Below are 25,789 nucleotides of genomic sequence, written 5' to 3'. Positions count from 1 at the left end.
TTCAGTCCACACAACTCATTTAAAAAAGCCAGGTGTAATGCCACAGGGCTGAAATCCTGTCACTAGGTGGAGAGGGCAGAGAAATGAGGATCCCTAGAGCTGGCTGGCCATGCCAGCAGAGCTGAATTGGTGAACTTAAGGTTCAGTGAGAGAACTTGTCTAAAAACTTAAAGTGGAGAGTAATTGAGGAAGACATCTGAAATTAACCTCAGGCCTCTACATGGATGTGCACCACAGGAATACACACACACACACACACACACACACACACACACACACACACACACCAGCACATGCTCACACACATATGCATGCACACACTCATGCATACATGCTTTCAGCAGGAACAGAACAGAATGTGGAAAGAATGAAAGATGCTCCTGTATTTTCATTGCTCCTCATAGATTTCAAAATGATAGCTAGTCAATCAACTCATAGTACCCTAGCCAATGGCATCACATTTCTGTTTTGATTTTATAATATTGAATGCAATGCTTGCAAGTTACTGACTTGCTCAAGGTCACATGTATAGCACATGACACTCAAGTTCAATGTTCCCTGACAACAGTGTGGAAAACAGAGGACATGACTTCAGGGAAGGAGGAGGCTTTGCCTTTATCCTCTTCTTTTTATAACACATACCCAAAAAAAAAAAAAAATGACAACGCCTAACAACTAAAGGAAATTATGTATGCTTTCTCTAAAAGGAATTGACATTAGAAGATAAAATAAACATAGAATGAAAGGGGAAAACCAAAGTTGTCAGTGATCTATATGTGTTCCTAATCTTTCTGAAGTTCAGTGTGTTCTGTGGTGATGAAGAAGATCAGCCATTGCGAAAGCACATTAAATATGCTAAGAGCTTGCCTGTGCATAATCGTTGCTACTGTCTGCCGGGGCTCAAATGAGATGTTGAATAATGATGCCACCTCATGCCATGTACCCATGCTGAAAATAAATCACTACTTACAGTCCTAATCAGAGGAGTGTCATACAAGACTGTGACAAAACAGTATTGGCATTCATAATTTGGAAGCCATTAAGATGCTTCTAACACATCACAAGTAAGTACTCATCAACTGGAAATGGGTGAGAAGTAGTTTACATTTTAGTGGGGTTCTTGAGAGATACCCCAAATGTAGCATCTTTTATTTGAAATGATTGTCATAAAGTTTTAATAGAAGATGAGGACAAAGACTATTTTGCAGGGCTTTTACCCACTAACCCCATAGCTCCCCAGAGTTTTCTTGAGTGTGAGCAGCATGAAATATTAGATAGAAGGATTTAGATTGTGGAGATAAACAGATAGAAAATAAATGATAGCCTCGAGAGGGCCTGGAACCTATTCCAATGAGCCCTGACTGTCTCTGTCCTAAGGTATTTATAGAAACGCCAAGGGGATGGAGCAAAAGACCTCCCCTTCCCCACCCCCAAAGCACAGCAAAGTGCAGACCATCTCAGACACCTGTACTCAGGCCTGTGGTCCAATCATCCTCTCTGTGCAGACCTGCTGGGTAAAGCCACAAGGAACCTGAAAATGGGCTTCCACACTATCTCAAAAAGGGGCAAGCAATTCTGTGCATTTCCAATAGTCTACAATTATTCCAAACAAGGGAAATCAAATATCTAACAATGTGTACATTATGATATTGACTGTTTCTTCTCTCAATGCTATTCAGTGATTTCTTGACTAAAACCATGAGCACAAGAAAATCAACTGGTGTTTCCATAGGTTTGAATTTTCTACTTAGAAACAAGTCTCTGGGAACCCCATTTCTGTGCTATGAGCTAAATGTTTCTACTAAAAATGTATCCCTGTCATGACAGAAGCATATTGCTTTGATTTACAAGCATAGTTTCCAAGTAAAATTAAGAGCTATTTATCATGCTCTGCCATACTAGCTGAAGGTTGGATTCTGGGAGTTCACATGTGACTCTAAGTGACATGCCAATCTTAAGACCTAAGCAGTACCAGTGACAAATTAGGAATGTCCACAGTATTCTTTGAATACATAGTTCTCAAGAGACTGAGAACATGAAGGCAGGAGATAAGAGCCTCAGTTGAGACCCTTGCTTTCAAACATCTATTCTCACCTTGTTTGTGGGATGTATGTGATCAAGAGTAGGAGGATATGATTAAAGGAGCTCTGGCATCATATGGAAACTGCCCATCCCTAAACCCAGGAGCACTGGACCAGTGGAGCAAAGCATGAATCATGTATGTTCACTCTTCTTTCAAGGTTGTGATGCATCATGAGAAATCATCTTTGATATCCTCAACCTCATCACTGTTTCCATCTATGCCATGACCCTTCAATACAGAGCCACCAAGACTCTCAAGGGGGAAATCTCTGGAAATTATCATCTTTGTGTCCATAATGTATGGGTACAAATGGAAAAAGAGAACCTGTTGTCCACTGTTCCTCACTGTAGATGACCCTACTTATGGGTGTGCTGGTGCTGACTCTGACAATCCAAACTTGGAAGGAAGATCAAGAAACGCATGAAAGATCTGGTACCAACCATATGCCTACTGCCCAGATGCAGAAACCAAGTCTTAATTTAAAAACTTCACTCTCAATTACATACCAAGTTGACTCTTGCTCTGGAATATACAAATGGCTGCTGGAAAATTAGATACCTTGGAAGAATCCCATACATTATATGCATATTTTTATGAACAAGCATACTTCATGCATATAGAGCCATAGGCTTTCCAGGAACAAATGCTCTGGAAATAATTTACTTAAGATATGGACACTTTACTAAATTTTTAATTTTGTGCTTTCTAATCATCTGCCACCTCTCTCTCCCTCTCTCTCTCTCTCTCTCTCTCTCTCTCTCTCTCTCTCTCTCTCTCTCTCTCTCTCTCTCGGTAATTACTGCTTTGTTTGTCTCTTATCATTACCAGCAAAATCCTCTATTCCTTAATTGGATATTATACACAGTCACAGTCCATAGCATGCAGAAATGCTTTTCATATTGCTGGTCAGCTGGAGCCATGGTGTATTAACTCCAGGCACAGTATCTGAGGTCTGATGAAATTGTGGAAGTGGCATTTTCATTTCTTCAGTGTGAGGAATTTGCAGGCCTGAGGACATTTGAAGTTTGCCTTCAGTGATGAGAATTCAGTTGCCTCTCCAAGACTGAATGTAGCTACCCATACTGTGAGAGGCCTATATTACAGACCATTGCAACAGCACAAGGTCCTATGGTGGCTTCGTATGCAGCTTTCTATATCTCCATATGCAATTATGGTAGAGTACAGGACATAGCACAAGGCATTAAAATAAGTAAATAAGTTGGCTTGGATGTGGTTGCAGTGCCCAAAGGAAGGTGTGAGCTTATATCTAGTAAACTGGTAACACAAAAATAACTTTAAGATAGTATCATGTGAACCAAAAGGAAACTGAACAATTCTCAATTACCACACAGTTTAGTGAACATTGGAATTCAATGGAGAAAAACAGCCCCACAAAATTAATAAAGCAAAAAGGATCATTTCACAATAGTCAAGCCTACTTGAGACTTTATCCTCTGCTGAGAGTGAGTATGTTGCACTATGAGAAACTGCCTCAGGTTTATAGGAGACTAGCAGGAGATTTTCCTAAAGCTTCCTGACAGACGTATGCAAGGGCTTCACAAGGTCATGTCACTGTGGTTCTATGAATGAGCTGATGACTGAAAGAGAATGGACGTTAATCTCTGCTCTGCCCTGTTTCACTGGGTTGACATGAATTCTCATATCATTCACTCTCTAGATTATTGTTCTAATTTTTCATATTTCCATGGCTGGAAACATTGTACTGAAAATAAAAATATTGTGGTAAGCTCATGAACTTGCAGCCCTGAGTCATGAGGTAGATATCTTGGGATAATGATTGCTATTAGAAGCAGATACTAAGGTTACATGGGTATCAACTTATAAAGCAAAGAACGGTGTTGCTCACAGCAGAATACCCACTCTCAATATGGCTTTGTCTGGTTCAGCTTTCCTATGCTGGCTGATGAGAGGAATGGAAACAAAGCATATCTGCCACTGAAGATGGAAAGGTCACTGTTGGCTGCTCAGGAGAAGTCATGCTGGGACTCAAGTTACCTTTAAGACATAGTCAAGGTGCGAAAATAAAATGTAAACTCTGGTGAAAGTCTTTGGGTTTTATGAAAGGTGTTATGAGTTAGTTTTGTTTCCCCATGACAAATACCCAATGAAGCAACTCAGAAGAGAGTTTTCTTTGTGTTCACACTTTCAGAGGAAACTATTTTCATGGCTGTGAAGATGCATCAGCTGGAATACCTAGATTAACAATGATACCGTCTCAGAAAACAAGATCTCAGGCCAGCACCATAAGTGAATATGACTGCCACGACCATGCCTGGTGTTGTAGTGCTGCCCATCAGGTCACATGTCACAAAAGCATCAGCAGCTGAAAGCCAAATGAGCCTTTAGGGGACTCAAGCGATGACAAGAGTCACCTAAACCCACATGCCTGGTGCCTGACAATGGCTGAAGAATGAATACACTATGACAAGTTCACATCATATCTTGAGAACAACTGAGCCAAATCCATATCATGAGAAGAGTTGCTCCCAGCCCCTCCATGTTGGCTTGGCTACAGTGTCTCTTCTACATTTGTTCTTTACCAAGGACTTGATGTTTGCACCCCCACTAAATTCATATGGTAAAATCTTAACTGCTCAAGGTGGGGGGGGTGAGGCCTGGAGAGGTGGCTATAGATCATGACAGTGAAGCTTTTGTGAACTATGTTATTATAAAAGAGATTCGAAGAACATTCCTCAAGTTCCTATCATGCAAGGACACAATGAAATGGTGTCATTCTGCCTTACAAACTCTCTGAGGGGATTCTCTACATCCCATGCCTACATCAAGCAGTAGAGTATCAGAAAGCTACCAAGTAAAGCTACTTCCTGCTTGAGCATTTGCTCTGGCTTCCTACATAGCCAAGGAACTGCTCAGAGTTCCAGCTCCTCTCTCACTACCTACAGAAATGGAGACTTCCAAAGACTTAGAGCCCTAATGATTGCCCACCACATTTGCTCATTGGATGAAGTAACCAAGCCAAGTGATTCATATGAGAAGGTAAAAGACGCTAAATGTTGGATCAAAACATATATTATCAATTCAACAAGTCTGTTTATATGAATTTTCTGGGAGAGTAAAATTTAGAAAAGGGTTACCCTTTCACATCAGCATAAGAGCAGAAGTCATGTTTAGCTTAAAGAACAAGTTCCGTGGGGCATGACTACAGCTTCTACTGAAGGCAGCAGAGGAGCCTAGGGCTTCCACACAAAACCAGTCAGGCCAAGCCGAGTCTCAAGCTGACTTGACACACAGGTTATGTGATAGAAGGCAAAATCAATGACTCTCCTTTGCCTCTACTACTTTATCATTAAAATGAAAGAACTAATTCTCCTTTCATACAGGAAATGAGAAAGACAGCATGCAAAATGTGCTTCATCTTTAGCAAGGTTTCTTTTCTGTTAGAATGCTTTATAATAAATATTAAATAATGTACCTGAAGTGTCTTGTTAGGCAAGTATTTAAAAGTCAATATAAAAATCATGTCGGTTCAAAGGGCAATTATATCCTCTATGCTTGATGAAGACATAAAAGAATTAAATTAGCAAAGGGACATTTATTCAGACCTAGAGAATAGCAACTGAGATTCATTAAGAGAAAGCAGAGCCTCAGGGAAAGTCATACTGAAAGATGGTACAAGAAGCTGTGGCCATCTACATGTGAGCCATAGGGAAACCAGAGGAAGCTTGAAAGGCGTTGCAGAGACAAAGTTCAGTGAAGACGACCCATGAGAATCTGGGCTGACACTGAATGCTTGCTATGCCATAATAAGAACAAGAACATTGTAGCAGTACAGCACACTAATTGAACAGGTCAGCCCCATTCTGAGAATGAGGAAGTCGGTAGCTTATCCCAAGTCCCAATACCACCACATTGTCTTCCAGTCATGCATTGATCTCCGTGAGATATCTTTTCTACAAGTCTTTTCTTATTATGACTATTGCATATGTTCCCTGACATACTTGGGTCTCCCTTAAACTCATATGGTGAAATCTTATCCTGTCGATGTGATAATATTAAGAGACAAGGCTTGAGGAGATGGTTATAGGTCATGATGGTGGCGTTCTCCTTAAGAGGAATTCTGTAATTTTAAAAAGAGCCTCACTTGCCTTCCTAACCAAGTGGAGACACAGAGAAAGTGTCCATGAATCAGGAAGCTGAGTTCACTAAACATCAACACATCAAGGCACCTTGTTTTGAACATAAGAAGAAAGAAAGGTGAACTTTGATTAAAGTATTTTATTTATTCCAATGATAGAAATTAAAAGAATCTATTTGTGGAGGACTTCTCTAAGTCCTTTCACAAAACTTATAAGTAAAATCTTCACAGATTTGGGGATTCTGAACTGACAAAAATGGGGGCAGGCGTTTTGCGGTTGAGCAGAAAAGGCCTCTGTCCAGGTAGGTTCAGATGTTGAGGGAATTGACACCAACATGTATGAGCCAGTTGTTATTCAAATGGTTTGGCTTTCTGGAAAGCATAGAGAAGGCTCCTACCCATCCCATAAAACTGCTTGGTTGTTCAGGAGTTCTACAGGACTAAAGTCAGGATGGAGGTCCCTAATCCCCTACTCACTGGATTGAGTCATCTCAAAACATATGCAGGGCAGTTATGGACATACCTTATTTTTTTTTTTTTTGAGACAGGGTCTCACTATGTATTTCTGGCTAGCCTGGAGCTTTCAGTGTAGACAAAGCTGGCTTCAAACTCACAGAGGTCCACCTGCCCCTGCCTTACCAATGCTGAGATTGAAGGACTATGCAAGCATACCCAGCATCTATGGATTTTTTTAATGTACCCAAATGTGAGGCAAACAGGTATGGTGAGGCTGAGAGCTTTCAACAGTAAAGCATCAAGATTAGAGCTGTATGTTTTGTCTTCTGTGGCTCTTGGTAAATAGATATTTTTACTCATTTCAGTTATGTGGATTAGTGAGACATGTTACTTGACAAATAAGAGTTGCTGAAACAATTCTACCTTGGCTATGTGCCATTCACACCAAGTGTGGGCTGTACACTGAGCACCAAAGCAACCAGATAGAATAAAGACCTTGATCAATCACGAATTATGAACCCATCAGGGACAGAATACCAAACATCAGACTCAATGAAGTGTATATACTGTCCAGGGCTGTGGTTAGAGCCATAGGCCATAAGCAACTTCTGGGACACTCTAGCTTTGTGGTGATTTTATTTGTGAGTTCACTGGAATAATGTAATTTTTGTGTTAAAATTTTTATTTTTAACTGAACAAAAATTTTCTTACAGTAGATTCTGATCATAGCTTCACCCCCTCATCTCTTCCCAGATCACTCCCATCTCCCCACACACCCAACTTCATTCCTTCTCTCCCCTCTCCCTTGTCTTGAACATAAGAAGAGAGAAAGGTACACTTTGATTAAAGTATTTTATTTATTCCAAAGATAGAAATTAAAAGAATCTATTTGTGGAGGGCTTCTCTAAGGGCCAAGGGCAGATACAAAGGGACGGGGAAATGAATGGTATGGAAACACATGATGTGAAAGACACAAAGAATAAATATAAAAGAAAGTTTAAAAGAAAGAAAAAAAGATGACCAAAATGTGTTGTATGGAAGAATGTAATTTCCAAACAATAAGACAATAAATTTTATACAATAAAAAATACTAGAAATGAACTTTCTGGGCCATATCATTTTAAAAAGTAGACAAGGGGGTGTGAGAGTGGCATAGTTGGCCACACCCCCTTGTTTGCTATGTGGTGGGGAGGACAAGGGAAAGATAGCCTTCCCCTCTTGCCCCTGCTACCTGTGGTGGGAAAGGGAGCTGATCCTGCAGCACCTTGGAGAGTGGCCCCTGAACCTCATCTGGGCAACACAGTAGAGCGGTCCCTGATGGTCCCCATGTTATATAGATATAGCTATACATACACACATATATTCTCAAATATATTAATATGACCTTCCCTGTCTTTATAATGTTCCTTGTATGTGTATGGTAGTCAGAAGACATGGCCTTTACAAAAACAAGCAAAATTAATAAAAGGGCACAGCAACAAGTAAAAGCCATAGTCCCCCCTATTTTGGTTCTTAGCTAGTATGTGTATTTTGGATGGCCTTGTTGATGTAAAAAGAACAACTTAGTATATGCTTTATTGCTGCTTTATTATATTTCTACATTACCAATGATGGCAGAGATAAAATTCAAAACTATAAATACACAAACCAATAAAAAACAAAATTAAATCAAAATCATAAATATCTTCTATAAAATACTGTCATTCTAATATTAGTTCTCTTTAATATTTAAACATTCATATACCATTCACACAACATACAAATATATATTATGTACACAAAGATGAAACATACGAACAGTGAGTAGAAAGAAATATGATGAAATGTTTCAAATTTGAGGTTAATTTCTCTTCTTTTACTTGTCCTTTTTTTCTAAGTTTATCTCAAACAGGACAAGTTGTCTCAATGAAGAGGGAATTCATTTTAAACATCATGTCTTGATTACTGCCATTGTTCACATGAGACCTTTCTACGGATTCTCTCACTCACATCATTAAGCTTGTTCTCATCTAAGTAGGGTCAACCATACAGCTGATAAGAAACAAGATTGCCCGGTGGTGGCACACGCCTTTAATCCCAGCACTGGGGAGGCAGAGCCAGGTGGGTCTCTGTAAGTTTGAGGCCAGCCTGGCCTACAGAGTAAGATCCAGGACAGGCACCAAAATCTACACAGAGAAACCCTGTCTCAAAAAACCAAAAAGAGAAAGAAAGAGAGAGAGAGAGAGAGAGAGAGAGAGAGAGAGAGAGAGAGAGAGAGAGAGAGACACTGAGGATCTAGCAGAACATTTCCCTGGGTTCGATTCCCAGCCTCACACAAGCCAAGCACAGTGGTGTAAGTCTCGAATCCCAGCACCTGGGAAGTGAATAGGATAGTCAAAGGCTATCCTTGGCTACATAGCCTCTAAGTGAGCATGGACCTGACACCCTGTCTTTTAGGAAAAACATGTATATACAACAAGTGAAAAATAGATTTCCTAATTGAATTTTAATTTCAGACAAAAATATTTTAATAAAAAATAAACCATAAAATATTGCTATATTTAGTGCATACTTAAGTTAAATGATTACTTATCTGAAATTGAAACTTAATAGGCTCTCTGCATTTCATTTGTCAGCTCTATACCCAGATGTCCACAGGTTCCATGCTTCTAAGTGTATACATCCTGGGAGTGTTCATACCCCTGGCTGTCATATAGTTATGGATCCAACATGCAGAAACTGGTTTGCATGGTACCATGTCACTTGGTCTTCCTTATGTCACCCTGAAAGACTCAGAATCCTCACAGGTATTGTACTCTCCCTCCCTGCATTAGGATTCTTCTGACTTCTGTCCTGATTTCCTTGACCTTCCCTTGGTAGAGCTCTCAATGTGGCAGCATGCTTTTCCTCGAGAGTTTTTAACTTTATACCATCTTTGTATAAGTTATTGACCCTGCAAGGTGAATTGACCACTCCAAACTCCATGAACTGAGACATTTGCTGAGGAATTGAGAAAAGAGGAGAGATGGGTGAGACATGAGGAGGTAGACTTGACAGAACTTGGTAGACAGCTTGAGGAGAGGGCCTAAAGAGCAGGAAGAGGGGACTGACAGAAGATAGACTTCAGTGCCCTGCACCTAGTAAGTAAAAAGGAAAAGCCATGGCTTGCTATTCTTGGGACAGTAGCTTTGACCATGAAGACCCCTAGAAGTGTCATCAGCAACAATGATCATAGCTACTGCTCTGTGTCATGAGGTCCTGAGGGCAACAATTAGGTCCAGTTTGACTCTGTGTTCTTGAGCTAATAAATTCCCAGAGTAATAAGCAATAAGTGCTCCCAGGTAACTGGTTCTATGACTAGTTCTAGCAGTTAAAAGAATCTGAGATAAAAAAAAAAAAAAGACAAGCAAAATCTTTTAAAGTTTTAGCACCAAAATTATAGGTCCAGTGTTCCATAATGGCATTGTGATTTTTCTGTTTCACTCTATTGTCTTTAAAAAGCCGTTAGCAAAGTGTATCATGACCATTGATAAGTAGTGATTAGAGGTGGATTTATTGATGATATTGACCAAGGGGGAGGGCGCTGAGTATTGAGTGACAGACAGAGAAAGCTCTGGGCTGGAAGGAAACTAGATTCCAATCCACTTTTTCTGTGAGCAAACCCCAAGGACAGGCAGGCTTCATTATGGCTGTAGCCAAAAGAAGCTGACCCACGTGACTCCAAACCATTTGACTCGCTGTTCTCTGGTTCTGAGTGCTGCCCTCTAAGTAAGGGGCGGCATCTACAGTTAGTTATGGCTGTGCCCCTTAACCTTCCAGAAAGCCTTCTCTCACCTGCACCAAGAATGACACAGCCAATTAAATACCAATAAATTCCAGGGCCATTCTCCATGGACATGGAAAAGGCAATCATAAATTCTACATGGAAGCAGGAAAGACCAGGTATACCCAAAACAGCACTGAAAAGAATGTGGCAGGAGGTATCACCATGCCTGATTTCAAGTTATACCACATATACCGCACAGACGTAATAATAAAAACAGCCTGGCACTGGAACACAGACAGGCACATCAATCGATGAAGCAGAGTAGAGGGTCTGGGTGTAAGTCTACAAAGCTGCAGCTACCATGACATGATCTTTTTAACGTTTTAATATATTTTATTTCATTTGTTTTCTGCTTGAGCATACAAGGGTATTTATTTTTACCTATTAGACTAGAATTGATTTTTTTAAAGTTAAAATATGAGGTGAAAAGAAACTGCCCTTTAGTCTTCATGACATACTGCTATGCCCATAGATCAGTGCCTCCCTCAACCCTCCTCAGAGAGTCTTCTTACAGTAAACGGAAATTAACACAGAAGCCCACACCTGGGCAATGTACAGAGAATGAGAGGGTTAGGAGTGCTCAGCTCTAAATGGGATGTCTTCATCAGACCCCTCTCCTCGAGGCTCAGGGATATATGTGGGAGAGGAAGCAAAAAGATGGTAAGACCCAGAGGTGACAGATGCCTCTTAAGAAACAGTGTCTTCCGGATACCACAGGACTGAGGCACACATGACCTCACAGAGACTGTGGCAGCATGCACAGGGTCTGTACAGGCTCCAGTCAGACAGGGTTCCAGCACAGAGAAGGGGAAGGAGACATGGGGTCCTACCCCTAAACAAGAAGCTATTTTCAACTGCAGCCCTTTGGCAAAAGGAGACACAAAACAAACTGTGTAAGATTTGGGAGGGCTTTGGGTGGGAGTTATTTGGTTTGGGTTTGTCATTTTTTTTTGTTTCATTGGTCTTTTGCTTGCACTGATTTGTGTGTGTGTGTGTGTGTGTGTGTGTGTGTGTGTGTGTGTGTGTGTGTGTTTTAAGAGAGAGAGAAAGAAAGAACATGAATTTGAGTGGGTAGGGAGGAGGGGAGGGTTTGAGTGATGGGAGAATACAATCTAAATGTATTATACAGAAAAAAAAGGTACAGTACATCTCTCTCAGCAAATTGTAAAAGCCAGTCTTTCACTCCAGCATTCAATGACAAACTACTATTTACATACAGTATTATGAATCTCTACAGAGGCATTCAAGGAATGCAAAATCAGGCTTTGATGTACCTTTTTAGTGATCTTCCCTGTTATTCATTCTTAATTCTTGGAGAAATTCATACATGAAGACTACATCAACATCACTACATCACTCAGGCCCATCCTCTCCCATTCCCCCCCCCCCATCTTCCTTGAGTCAATGGTCTCTTCTCTTTTAATTACTATTGTTTCAAATGTATTATATATAGATTATATATAATTTTATACTAAGATGCCAAAAATAAACACTGGGGGAAATGGAGCATCTTCAACAAATGTTAAAGGAGAACCTAGATATCAGTACATAGAAGAAAGAAATGAGATCCCTGTCTCCAGCTCGCAGCCTGTACAAATTCCAAGTGGATCAAGGACCCAAGGAAAGTCTAGAACTGACAGAGGACAGGGTAGGATGTACACGTCAGCATACAGGCATAGGTAAAGACTCCAGCAGAACTGGAAATAAGACCAACAACTGACAAATGGGATCTCATGGAACATGAAAGCTTATGTACAGCAAAAGAAGCTTTAATTAGTGGAGAGTTAGCCCACAGAATGGAAGAAAGTCTTCACCAGCTCTACATCTGACAAGAATTGGGTGTCTAGAATATACAAAGAACTCAAAAAGCTATGTACCAAGAAAACAACCCAATTTTTTAAAGTGGGCTATAAACCTAAAGGAAAAAAATTGTCAAAGGAGATATACACATGATTAGGAGACACTTTAAAAAGTGTTCAACAGTCTTAGCCATTAGGGAAATGTACATTAAAATCACATTAAGACCCTATCTCACCCCAGTTGGAATGGCTGTCATCAAGAGTACCAGTAACAACAGTACCAACATGGGGAAACGGGAACTCTTCCACACTCTTGATGAGAGTGTAAGTTAGTGCAGTCACTTTGGAAATCAGTTTGGAGATTTCTCAAAAACTAAAATAAAAGTACCATACTACCCAGATAAACCACACCTGGATGTACACCCAAAGGACCCCCTACTCTACTGCAAGGATACTGTGCATTCACATTCATTATTGTCTGTTTCAACAGCGGGAATTTTCTAATGGAGGCAACCCAGATGCCCAACAAGTGATGACTGGTTGATGAAGATGTGGTATATGTACATAATGAAATATTACTTAGCTGCAATGAAAAATGAAATTTGTAGAAAAATGGATGAAATTGGGGGAAATATTCTAAGTGAGGTAGCACAGGCCTAAGGACAATATTGCTTTTTTAATATTAGGATCCTAGTCTCAACTGTTTAGTAAGGTGCGTCTAACATGGAGAATCTTTTCAAGCCAGGAAGCAAGGAAGGAAATTAGGAGGAAGGGCTGCCTGAAGGGGTAGTAGACAGAAGAACATAGATTTAAAGGAAATAAAATATTATGGGTGAAATAGTTTAGGCAGAGAGAGGTAGGAGAATTGGGGAATGAGGGTGTAGGTTCAGGGAGGGGCTATCTAGGATAAGGGAAGCATAAGGAAGTTAGTTGGAAAGCTAAACTGACCCATCTCTGTGACAGCAGACTGACTGTTGAGGGTGGTGGTATCCAACTGCCCTCTGAACTATCCAAGACCCACTCCATGAACGGTGGGAGAACCAACACTTGGTACTTGTAAACAGGGATAGCAACTCAGATGTGGAAGCAGTGGATCCATGCATTCATTAAATGGGCACAGCATCAAAGTGCCTTCTAAATACCTGATGCTTATACCCATAGACAAAAGCAGCGCCCAGCCTTAATCGCAGAAGCCTCTCCTGGCAGTGAATAGTGGTGAATGCAGAGATTAATGGGTATCAAAGGTGCAAAAAATAAATAGACATGATCCAGACCTTAAAAAGTATTTATACCACCCCCCTTAGGCTCATAACATTTTAGAAGAAGAGATGAGACATATATAAGGACCAGAAGACACAAAAAAGGACTATTAGATGTCCTTCCCTAGACTCCATATATCTACTATAATCATTAAGTCATCAACTGTGGTTACCTGCAACTGATAAACAGAAGACAAGTTCTATCAACAATCAGCCAAGAGAGGGAGAGGGGCTCAAGGGGCCCTACTGTTTACCTCTGAACTATTGGCTCTGGAAAAGATTCTAGGAGAGAGAGAATCACTGTCTTCAGTTGCATGCCCTCTACTGAGCCAACCAGTATCCAATGAACAAATCAATGGCCACACAGATTCGGTGGATCACAGAACAAAATGAGTAGACATGAGCATCAGAAAGGTATTGCAAGGATAGAGAAGGATGGACAAGGGTGTTAGGGAAGCAGAAGGTGCAAGTATATGAGACATACATGTATGAAGTAATAAAATAATTTAAACGATCTTACAGAAAATAAATTTGACCTCTTGCAAAAATACCTTTATCAAAATGAAAATGAAAAGCATTTCTTTGGTAGAGCTATAAGCTAATGTGAGTATATCTCAAGAACATCCTGGTTAGAAATCTAGAAAATAGCAGTCTTCCCTCTTGATAAACTCAAATGCCATTGTAAAGAGAAAAAAGTTATAACGTCTATTTTTCCTTAGAAAAAGCTATCTGTTTAAAAAAAACAAAATATCTCCTGTTACTTCAAGTTTATAGGACCCACAAGTTCATGCTTTTGAAAACTACAACAAAGTCTAAGAGGAGGAATATTCATGTAAATTTCAATGATCATAACACAATCATTTCATAGACCACCTTGAGCACTGAATACAACACACCAGCCTTGACCTCAAGAGCCAGAAGACACATCAGGCACCAGCTAGTTTCTACATGAACAAAAGCTTCGAGATTATTGGGAGGCACTGTCCAGGTACCACTGTACTCTCAGGTCATACCTTACCAACCCTTGACTTGCTCTTGTACTGGCCTTACTATATGCCTGGCTCTAACTTCGACATCTACCAAAATCTGGTACCAAGTAACTTACTGAGACATTTATTTGGCCCATAGTTGTGGAGGCCGGGAATATCAAGAGCATGGTGCTGGCCTCTGCTCACGTCTGGTGATGGATCACAACCTTGGGGTACATCACACATGCCACACAAAGTCACATGATGAGAAGCATCAAGCACCCATTTCATCTCAGCTCTTGCTCTCAGCTCAAAAGCACTAATGTTTTCATGGGGGTCAACACTTTCATGACATCGCCTGTCCCACCAAGGACCTCTAATATGAACTTGAGGATAAGCTCTTGGGAGGTGCATTCAAAACTATTTCAGCACCTGACATAGGGACCTCACCTTCTGTGTCACCAGATTTGTGCATGTATGTAGACTCCCTCACACTGAGAACACACTCTACCCCCTCTCTCTTCTGTTTTTTGCTTCACACTCTGTCTGAGATGTCTATCCTTTTTATCTCCCTTTCATCCCTGAAAGCTGGTCTAATACCCAATCTTCTGAACCAGGGAGTCGTTGGTGCATCCTCAGAGGTCAGAGGAAATCTGTTTTCAATCCTCTTTTCCCCATTCAGCTATTTGGTAAGTCACAGCCTAGTATTTACCCATGTCATCAGTGAAGTATGAACAAAAGCAGGCTGAAGGCTCATGATGGCCGATTGCCAAGGCGACTTTGCAGTAGATAGAAAACACTAGCAAACTCAATGAATTGTTCTTTTCCAGAATATGTTTCCTCATTCCTTAAAGAATGTTAACCCTCTCACCCCAGAATCTTGAAGCAGTCTGGTCTTTTGCTGACTCCTGAGGGGACTGTGGCACTTTCCTTCCCAACACAAAGCCAGGTGAAGGACCTGGGTGAAGTTGAGCACAATTCCAACAGCCTTGAAAAACAGGCAACTTCAAGGTCTCCAGGGGCCTTGCTGACAGCCTCCAATGAGTGGGAAAGTGATAGTGGTTATGCTCCCCAACCAATCACATGGCTGGAGTCACTGAGGACAAGGCCCAGTAACAAGATCTCAGCAAAACCTCTACTCCACTAGCTGGAAACTCTGGCTACAGCAGCACCAGAGTCCTCAACTATGAGGAATTTTGCCCTTGCCTGGGGCCCATCCTGGCTGATTAAGAAGCAGACAATTTACTCTGCATAAGAGAAAGATTGCTTTATAGTCTGGTAAGACAACCCCATAGAGTCAACTAATTCTCCATTGATGCCTCTCTGAGGGCTTTTAGGACTCCGTGATGCTGTTGGTACACACTGATTGTTGTTCTCCATCTCTGTTAGACAAGGTGAATTAACTCATTTGCTGAGTTTTATGGAAAGAGATTGCAGATTTGCTACAGTAAAGTGCCAGGATCAAAACTGTTAGGAGTCTAATGCTGGAGCTCCTAAACTCTACTTGAAAACCTGTGCTCTGGGACCCATCCCTAAGTGCACTGTCTGATTTTTAAGAGAATCTATAAAACTACCACCTTCCAGACTTTAAAATCTCTGGCTACTGAGCTAACACCAGGAGATACAGGACTTTCTGCATGACTGAAAGGGGAATAACTCAGTCTGTAAATGTCAACCCTACAATTGGTCAAGGAGATTGGGGTCTTTACATTGCTTTCTGAACCTGCAATGTGTAAAGCTTCTACTGAAAAGAAATTTTGGAATCAATACTTGTGGAATACCAGTATTTTTCAAACTTCTCCCAGCTTCCCAATAGACTTCTCCCAGCAATAAATCCTGCTGTCCCTGATGGTAAGTATATTCAGAGATCAAGGACTGCCATAGCTTTGAGCTATGTGTAAGATCAGTGGGACCAAGTTCTGTGCTCATTGCATGAGTTGGCTGTTTGAAACCTGGAACTTATGCAGGGACACTTGGCTTAGTCTGGGAGGAAGGGACTGGACCTCCCTGGACTGAGTCTACCAAGTTGATCACAGTCCTCGGGGGAGGACTTGTCCTGGAAGAGGTGGGAATGGAGGGTGGGCTGGGGGTAAGGGGAGGGCGTGGGAGGGGGGAGAATAGGGGAACCCATGGCTGATAAGTAGAACTGAATGGTATTGTAAAATAAAAAATATATATCACACACAAAAAAAAAAAAGATTACAGATCTTATACTTGTTCATCCTGACCCAGGAATTACAAGCTACTCAAGGTGAGCCTCATTCTCTCCTCCTCCAGGCAATACAGAATGTAATTTTGTATTTCAGCTCTAATTTGGTAGTTGTTGTTGCTGTTGCTGTTTGGTAAATCATTCTACTCTGAAGTTTGGGAAGATGTGTAAGAGAAAGAAAAGATGTGTCATGTTTAAATGCTTTCTATTCCAGTGGAGTCTCTCTCAGCTTCATTTTAGTTACTATGATAAAATACCTGACAAGAAGTACCTAGAATAGGGGTTTCTTGGCATGCAATCTCTAGCCCCTGCCACAACGTCTTACCCACATGACATTGTGGCAGGGGCTAGGGACATCTAGTCACATCCTATCCAGTCAAGGACAGAGGGGAACAAATACATCAGACTGCCTGTGTTCTAGCCTTCTTCACTCTTACACAGTTCAGGACCTGCTCTGCCTTACACAGCCTAGGTAATGGTACCACCCACAGTACAATGGACCTTATTATGTCAATTAGCAAACAAGACAGTTTTCCACAGACATGCCCATAGGTCAAGCTGGTCTAGATAATTACTCCTTATCTATCTCTCTTCCTGGGTTATTCTAGACAGTGTCAAATTTACAATGTAGCACAATATCTGAGCATAAAAATTATTGGTGATAAGAAAGGAATGTGAGTATAGTTGCACATTCTCACAATCCATGGAAGGAATGTAGTTTTAGAAAAAAAAAGAAGAGTAAACAGAGTAAAGAAACAATACTAAGGTAAGCATCACCTGCTATATGAAACACAACTAATTAAAACAACTTCATTAATTATGATGTCATTTAAATGGGTAATATTTTGATATGGCATAGAGAAGAGCCCTAATCTGTATATGCTTGCTACAAATTTCTACAAAAACATAATCAATGTCATAGCTCTTCTGGCAAATGGAAGGTGAGCTTTTATTGAGTCCTTCCCTAAAGTAAGATATCATTCTGAGCATTCCAGGGAATACAGAGATGGTAGAGACCTGAGCCTTGACTATGAGGACACTCTAGACTTGGAGGAGACAGATAGGCACCGATGAGAAACAAAGTGTTGGGTCCTGAACTAACAGGAATAATTAAAGTGTACTCCAATGAGATCAGAAAATGTTTCAAGCAAGGGAGAAACTTTGAAATGGACCTGATGTGGAGAAAAGGAAGAGAGGAACGAATGTACAAACCACATTTACAGTCCTGGGTGAATATACCAGACACTTGGTGTCTACTCAACTGGAGCTCTGACTGAGTGTGAGGATGGCCACAGATTGAAGGACTGATACCTCTACACTTGATAAACCAGCACAGTGGTTATGAGTAACAAGTAGACATTAAACAACAAGATGGGTTAATTAAGCTAAAGTGCTCTGCCATGTGCACAGAAAGAATCCTCTCTTCTGTCTCTGAAAAGACCATGTACATTTTTTCATAGCAATTCCTGTAAGGAGTAGGTAGTTACCCCCAACCTGACTCTCCACACTAGCTTTGCTTGTGGCGATGAGCTAACACTAGCATTGGAAGAGCTCCTCTAGCCTTGATTTGGTTTTCTGGGAGATGAGACAAGAACACGTCCCCACTCTTCCTCCATCTGCCCCAGGAGGTGGAGGGCACTTTCAGATCAATGCATGGCTGCACCAATTGTGCTTTTTCCTTTACAGAGAGGAAGGTCTGACAGCCACTTCTTACATGCCTCTTACAGAAGAGCACTCCTTCACCCCCACTTCGGTTCTAAAGAGCCAGTTCTGAAATGCAATGCTCTACTTGAAAGATTGATGTTCCTTTCATCAGAAGGGAATCTGAATGCAAGGTTCTATCATGCTGGTTCCACAAGCCATTCCTCCACTCATTATCCCACATGCCCCAGGTAGCATTTCAAATTCAGAGCTAACACAGGGGCCCTGAGTTATTGCTTTGTGCTTTGTACTTAGCTGCATATATTCACAAGTGTCCATGGATGAACATCACACACTACTGAGAAATTTGGGCCAAGGAACTCCTATGGTATCTTAAAGTTCAAGGATATGTTCTCAGAGGTACATATCCCCCAGGCATTCCCTGTGCTTCCTTTTCAACTGAAAAAAAAAAAAACAGATATTTAATGATAGGCAAGAAAGAAAGAGTATTTTAGGCACAGCTAGACCAAATATACAATCAAAAAGGATTCTGTAATTTTAAACCCAAGGTACAAAAAAACAAACAATGTTATTTTCAGACATTGCAAGATACTACTGCATTTAGTACTTGGAAATAGCATTCTATAATTACTTTATTTGAAACCATCCAGGAGAGTAATGTGCATCTGCACACGGTAACTCCTCTCCACAGCTTTCCAAGAATAACAAGCCCAGGATCCACAGCTGTGAGCTCCAACCCCACAGAGAGGCCAGCTAAGTAGCAAACAGTATTTTGTAGAGCAGGAGGCAGATACCACGATGTCTACACTTTAGGGAGCAAAGTCAAAAGAATTATAAACCTCTGTCTCAAGATGTAAAAATGCTGTGCACCCCATGGTCCATGGTCCCTTACTTGGGCTAACATCGCTTTCAGAGCATCTAGTAGGTTCACCTACTGTTTCTTATTTCAAGGAAAGCTTGATCTTCAAATTTCTGAAGGTCTACAAAGTATAAAATGTGCTGCAAAAAATGAGCCATTGACTATGTTTAATCTTCATTGTAACTATATGTGAAGAAAAACTATGAGGGAGAAAGATGAGAAGGGAACACATGAATGGAACAAGAAGGATTGTGAACTGGGGTGAAAGTAGAAGAGCCGATATACACACATGCATGTCAGGGAAAGAGAATCATCCCGTTAACTGATTTGAAAGTAGTACAAAAGTCAAAAATTCTGCAATTCTAAATCATAGAATAATGTTAGGGGAGGAAAAACAAAGGTAATTGAGTTCTCTGTCGATTGAAACACCTCCATCACCCTCACCAGGAAACAGGTCTTAACAATGACCTTCCAATGATGAGAAGCAACAAGAGCACTCAGTTTCCAGAGACGTAGAACCATGGCCACATCATTTTCTCCGGTGGAGGAAGAAACTGCGACTGTGACAGGAGCCCCAGAGGTCGCCTACCTTCACTTATTCTCCGCTCCCCTTGGAATCTCAGGGTTAGATTTTCCCGTAGTCTTTCAGGAAGTCCTACAGAGAGCTTGTGCTTGGTGTAGGTTTGGTGACAGGTGAAAGAGCTGGGGTTGGAGCCCAGGTCTATCAGGCCTAATGCCATTGCTTTACAACATTTTGCTAGGCTAAACATGTAATTTAGAAAATCACATTAACTTTCCAAAAGTACGAGCATGTGTGTGTTTATACATACATATGTATGTACAAGGGATTATTATTCAACCTAAAAAAAAAAAAAACACAGGAAATCCTGTGACATGCACAGCCACAACACAGCCTTGTGCTGAATGTGCCAGATGCAGGACACAGTGTGTGAGCACACCAAATGAGGCTGCTAAAGCCATCTCTAGTCACTTGGTAAGGCAAAGTCGGGCTGACCTTCCCTCCTTCTTCTGTCCACTACATAGGGGGCACTTCTACTCCTGAGAACACTTTCCACAACAAACCAGCTGGGTGCCACCTCGGTCCACTGGTTCTCTGTGAAGAACACAGACTGAGCCAATCATGAAGCTATGAGCTGAGCCTTCCCAGGAGTTCACACAGATAGGTGCAACTTCCCAGGACCTTTTGTTTTACTTGGAAGAGAGAGAGAGAGAGAGAGAGAGAGAGAGAGAGAGAGAGAGAGAGAGAGAGAGAGAGAATGAATGAGAATGTAGGAGAGAAAGAAACAATTCATGTGGGTGCAAATACACATGCAAGTGTGCATGCACTTATTTGTATGCATCTCTGTGAAGGACAGAGGTCAACAAAAATATTTTCCTTAATCATTCTTTCCCTAATAGTTTTTATTCAAGGTCATCTATTGTAACTAAATTTGCCCAGTAGACCAGAGGCATCTGCTTGTCTCTGCCTCTCCAGCGCAGGCACCAATGTTTGACATTCTTAAGATTTCTGGGTACCCATGCTTTCACAGCAAGTACTTTACCAACAGAGGTACTCCCAACCCAGCTGTCTTTACTTAGAACTTTGAAAGCAATTTTTCTAAATAAAATTTTATTATAAACATCATTAAGGTGGTTTCTTAGAGAAGAGGGATCTTTTCCTTTTTCATATATCTGAACTTTTACATCAATTATTTATGACAAAGAAAAAGAACTATATTCCTATTAAATAAGAAAATGAAGCATCCAGAAAAAAGTATGCTTACTAAATGGTAGAGTAGATCTTGTGATTTAGACTTAGAAAAATAAAAGAAATTCAGGATTTAAAAGAAATTACAGTGGCATTTCATGACCTGACTGATTCTTTTGTGGGGAAGAAAGGACAATGAATATATTTAAGGAATACAAGATAATGCAAAAACTAATCCAAAATATTTCTCCAAGTACAGCTCTATAGGATGAGCATCCTATGATCCTCCATACCAGGAAAGAACTTAGAAGGTCCTGTTAGAATGCTGAAGTTATTTATTCCTAGTTAAGAAACCTCAACATCACCCCAAAATGCATCTCCTCATATAGCTCTGTACCTCCAAACTTTGGCTCATAAGAGAGGGGAAACTAAGGCAGATGATCAAGAAAAAAGTTGAGATTGTCTCAAATGAAATGGATATAAAGTCACATGTAAAATGATATAAAGTCACCAACATGGGTAACTACAGTTAATCTGAGAAGAGTGAAAATTGAAGTGATCCAAAATGTTCCCATCTCAAATTCTTCCATATACTTGATCATTTTCTGGGATTCTCAGAGTCCACATAGATCTGATGAAGGCTTCACAATAAACACAGAAGCTTGGAGTCTTGACTGGAACAGTGAGGAAGTCCTGCAGTACTGTGAGCAGAGGCTGCAACCCAATCCAGGAGCAGCCTGAATTGTTGGATCATCCACCCAAAGATCATCCTGGGCTTGTCAAGCATTGATGCAAAATGATAGCTGGTTGTTAATAGCCACTGTGGAGGCAAATTCTCAAAGTCAGGAATTCAAAACCTGTCCCCTCCATGGGAAGAAAGCCATATACGTGGGCAGTATCTGAGCCTGAAAGACTCAAGTCTCAAGAAAAATAATTAATGAGGCATTTTTACAAAAGCTGATATTTTCTTTCTTCTTACATCATTCAATAAGTACATATTCTCCATTTTTTTTGTCAAACATTTACTTGAAACAAGGCCAACAGATGTGCCCTTATTGTTCACTAAACAATCATTTACATTAAACATAAAATACAGATGACAATTAAGATGGAAAATTAACAGAAATATCTATAACTGACCTTGTTCTCTTTACTCAACTCAGGTTTCAAAGGGATGAGAAAAAGGAGAGGGAGGATGCAGAGGAGAAGAGAAGGAGGAGCCGAAGGGGGAAAAGAGGAGGAAGGGATGAGGAGAGTGAGGAAGAGTAATTAGAAGGGAGGAAGAAGATGAAGAGGAGAGAAGGAATAAGGTGGAACTGATGCAACATTAGCCATCAGGTACAATCCTGATGTTCATCTACAGGTCTAAGGAAAAATGAGAAATTACGTCGTTTGCAGGAAAACTGATGCAAATAAACAAAGCAAGACTCAGAAAAAGAAATATCACAGAACTTTCCTCTCATTCATTTCTAAATTCCAGGTTATCTACAGGTTCATAAAGCCATATATGGACATACACATACATATGTAAGACATGAAATTATAAGCAACGCTGAGGGGATGAAGAGGGTGGCCCATGGAAGCAGGAAAATGGGGATATAGCCAAAGTCCAGGATATGCTTAAAGGAAACTTTCCATGAAACCCACCACTATATATAGTGAACTTGTGACAAATATTAATTTTGTTTTAACAGGTTTCCATTGTCTTTGCCTTCCTGCATTTAAACTCTATTCAGTGGTACTATGCTATATAGAATTCAAATGAGAAAACTTTCTCTTTATCACCACTTTCCTGAGTTGGCAATCAGAGAGTAAAAGGCTATTGTTGCACATTTTCATTTTACTTCATTGCCAGTTTTGTGTAGACAATAAATAAAGTCTCATGTGACCTTCAAAGTGCTTTCCACAACAGGCCTGGGGCTGTACGTTTGTACAGGAGCAATTGGGGGTTTATAAGGCGCTCTCCATATGCTCTGCCTCTTCTGGTTGAGAGTGTTTGTCAGTCGTATCTCTGTAGGACCAAAAGGGTAATGTAGAAAACCAAGCTTTCTAAATTGCAGTCTGATTTCAACACTCAAAATCTGGTATTTTAACTGAAGTGCCGGAAACATAAACTTCTTTGTACAAGAAAACAATAGCCACAAGTTCTTCAGCAGTGCCCAGCCAATGACTAAGATTTACTGCACACAAGCATGGGCCAAACACTGCACTCAGAGGGCTGCGGTGGAACTGAGTGAGTCCTGTAGCCGCACAGCAGGGGAAAAGAGAACCATCAAGTAGGTCAAATGTTATGAGCATTATGTAACAGACACCCCCCTTCTAATGCTGGGTAGCTTATATAACTGACTTAAGTGCTTAGACACAAACTTCCAGGTGCTGATAGACAAAAGGGGGTGCTAAATAGTGGTACCCAAAATAAGATCACATGGACCGTCAGCACGTGGGGAAACCCAGAGCAGATTCCTCCTCAGAGTTAACGAACAATTCCCTCATCAGGAGTGCTGCCTAGTTACACAAGCAGTCTTCCATCCTTGAGAGCAAGCAGTCATACATCCCCTGGTATCTGATACCTTGCTATCACTGGGGGATTAGTCTGAATGTAGCTGCTATGGAAAAGGGGACGTGATAACATGGAAGCAAAACGATGAAGGGAATACAACCAGCCATGGGCCCAATAGGATAACGATCCTCACAATTTCATCACTGAGAGAGAAATTTGGTCACAATTTCACCCACAGCCAGGAAGCAAAGGCAGACAGATGCTCTTTCTTGGCTTGGTTCTCCTTTTTATTCAGCCCAGAGCTCGGTCTATGTCATGGTGCTGCCCACAGTTATCGTGGGTCTTCTCATCTCAGTTAACATAGTCTAGATAATCTCTCACACAGGAGCTCAGAGGTTTGTTATCTTCAATGATTCTAGATCCTGTCAAATTGACAATAGAAATCATCATATGATTTAGTAATCATATGACTGATGTCTCCCGATGATATATATATAAAAAAAAACCCTTCCATCTTTACACCTACATATGTGTGTATACATAAAGTCATGCCTGGAAAAACATCTGCAAGTCTTGGGGGCTAGAGAGATGTCTCAGCAGTTAAAAGAGCTTGCTGCTTTCCTAGAGGACCAGAGGTCTGTTCACAAGGGCAGCTCACAAGCTCCAGTAATTCTAGTTCAAGAGGATCTAATACCTTCAGGCCTCTGTCAATACTGACATACATGTGTCATACACTCACACAGACATATAATAATTATAATAAATCTTCAATATCTCCACCACCATCACCACCATGTCTATTGTGTCTCTAGCTAAATCATTTCCTTTGGTCTCTGTTTTAGCCATTTCTGAGAATTTGGGGAACAAAGACTAAAGTCAGCTATAAAGGCTGGCATGGCAGATGAACAGTGCCTCTCTGCAATTCTGAATTTGAAGACGCAATTCATTTCTGAAGACTCTCTAATGCAAAAAGGAAAAATGAAGCACCTAAATTAGTATGTGGTTGCAAAGGCTTGTTTTGAAAACTCCAAGTTAGGACTTTTAAATGTCTGTTTTTAAGATCAGGCATGGAAGAGGCAAAAATCAAGCTGCCTCAAGTCCACTTTTCCTGGGATGGTGCACGACTCCAGACACAGATCGTCGGCTGACCTTCATGGAACGTCCAGAAGCCCAGGGACATCAGCTTAAGACCTGGTGATGAAATTTCAATGAAGACCTTAGATACTGAAATCAGCTTATGTCCAGGACAGGAAAATATAAGAACAAAATGTCCTTCCCTGTCTTAGCATTGCAGAATGGGGCAATATGATGGACTTGCTGTCATGTTGTTAACTAAAGCAAGAAAAGCAAGAAATATGCCATTTTCTTTCTAAGCAGTTATTTGCTCCTGCAGGACAGCTGGGTTCTTTCAACATCCAAAAAATTAAATGACAGAACACTTTTCATGCTATTACTGGAATCTGTCCCTTAGTACAGTGATTCATGTGTTCGTAAGCTAGATGCCCCAGGAATTCGACAAGCATCAACAAGGGAGGAGATATGGTTGCCATCAGCAAGGGGAGAAGAAAAGACACAAACAGGAAAGTCAAAGTCCTGAGAGGAGGGCACTGCCAGGCTCATCACGCTTCTGCCTAGAGGCTGCTGTCTGAAAATCAATTCCAGATTGATCACAGGGTTAAAGTAGGAAAGTATTTGCAGAGATGACAAGTTATATAGGTTGTGTGTGCATGCATGTGTGAGTGTGAGTATATGTGTGTGTGTGCGAGTTAACCAGAGACAATTTCATGCAAATATCAGAATGTCAGAAGTTTGATGGTCTAATATTGAATCATTTTTTTAAAATTAAAGCGTTTTTCTTGAGTATCTAATTTGAAAATACCATTATAAGGTTTTAATAGGATATTTTTATTAATTCTTTGAGAAGATCATACATGCATAAGTATTTAATAGTGTCCACCACATACTCTTCCCTCTGATTCTTCCTGGATCCATCCTCAGCATTCCTATCTCCCTCCCAACATCATGTCCTCTACATTTTTTCAATTATATGATATAACACTTTATTGATCACATAAAATGAAAGTTTCTGCAGTGAAAAGGGCAAATTGTGTTCAGAAAAGATGGCATCCACATTCACCTAGAAAACAACAAAATAGATCACTGAGTCCAGTTTGTGCTGACTGCATGCACGTTGGTGTGGGGCCATGCACTGGGATATGGTCCACCTACCACAGGCTACACCTGACTCCCTCTCTCCCTCAGAAGCCATCAACTACAGCTACTCAGGGGTTGGAGGTTCATGATTCCCTGCCCACTCTATGCTGGAATACTGATCATCATATGCAGGTTCCTGGGCAGACAACC

The sequence above is a fragment of the Peromyscus leucopus genome, chromosome 19 (assembly GCF_004664715.2).
Source record: "Peromyscus leucopus breed LL Stock chromosome 19, UCI_PerLeu_2.1, whole genome shotgun sequence".
Taxonomy (NCBI): Eukaryota; Metazoa; Chordata; class Mammalia; order Rodentia; family Cricetidae; genus Peromyscus; species Peromyscus leucopus.
The sequence above is the reverse complement of the archived record's forward strand: the minus strand, read 5'-3'. Positions refer to the sequence as shown.